Genomic DNA, 1052 nt, shown 5'->3' with positions numbered 1-1052 from the left:
GAAGAAGGAGGGGACGGGGAAGAAGGAGGGGACGGGGAAGAAGGAGGGGACGGGGAGGGGAAGAAGGAGGGGACGGGGAAGAAGGAGGGGACGGGGAGGGGGAGGCAGCGAGAAAGGGAGGAGACAGAAAGCACTAAGCTCTCTGCCCTTGTAATCTATCTGGAAGAGAAATGTCTCAACAAATTAATGGTAATAAAGCACACAAAGGATAGAGTCAAAAAAAGAAATGTCTTAATCACCTTTCTCCTAGCTGAGACAGGATACCCAACGCCCACAATTTAAAGGAGAGGCTCATTTTGGCTCACCGACTGTAGAGGTTTCAGTCTTCGCCAGCTGGCTCCAGGGCAGAAACGGCCTCGTGGAAGGGTCCGCTGTGGAGCAGAGCCGCTCACTTCATGGCATCCAGGAAGCAGAGAGGCAAGAGAGGAGCCGGGGAAGGGAGGTAAAACTTCCGGGTTATAGGGTGACCCGCGTCTTCCGATTAGGCTTCACCTCTTCACAGCAAGTCAAGTATAAACCCTTATAATCAAATCACCTTCCAAAGGTCTTGCTTTTGATTTCATGAGGCTTTAGGGGGACATCTGGATATAAACCACAACAAGAAGCTTAGGTGTCCAGAATCCTAGTCTGGGTTATTTGCCGGGACTGTGCAGCCAGCCTTAAATTATAAAGGGCCTGCCTTCCTCTACCCCCACCCCTACTATTCCTTAAACAGCTAGCTCAGAACTCCCCTCAAAACCTAGCCATAGTTTGTCCACCCTGAGATGAGCCAATTTAACTAAAAAGTCTCACTGAGCAGGTAGGGGGAGGAAGGGTGCAAATGCTGTTTTTTCTAAGTAAGCACCCTGACTTGTCACCCCAGAACTCGCCCTTCCCCTTTCCACAGTCTCAGGAAGAACCAGAACCTTTATTGAGGTAGCTATGTCTAAGGCACATTGCTAAATACAATATTCCTATTGCAAAACAATGTACCTATTTTTATTTTGAAAAATATTAATATATGCTAGCACATGCACAAAGAGAGATCTAGAGGGATATTCACCAAGAATATG

At 47.8% G+C, this 1052-nt stretch overlaps 1 long non-coding RNA gene across 3 annotated transcripts in view; it reads right to left on the bottom strand.

Annotated features, from left to right (window-relative positions):
• The window catches only part of LOC106148480, a 15128-nt gene extending 14723 nt beyond the window's left edge, over positions 1 to 405 (bottom strand). For all 3 annotated transcript variants that reach the window (XR_001233967.1, XR_001233965.1, XR_001233966.1), the window contains exon 1: positions 306 to 405. This is a non-coding gene — a long non-coding RNA (uncharacterized LOC106148480). The remainder of the gene's footprint in view (positions 1 to 305) is intronic.
• Positions 406 to 1052: the final 647 nt, after the last annotated feature.

Source organism: Chinchilla lanigera, unplaced genomic scaffold (genome assembly GCF_000276665.1).
Source record: "Chinchilla lanigera isolate Chin_1 unplaced genomic scaffold, ChiLan1.0 scaffold00021, whole genome shotgun sequence".
NCBI classification, from domain to species: domain Eukaryota; kingdom Metazoa; phylum Chordata; class Mammalia; order Rodentia; family Chinchillidae; genus Chinchilla; species Chinchilla lanigera.
Note: the sequence above shows the minus strand (reverse complement) of the source record. Positions and strands in the feature narration are given on the sequence as shown.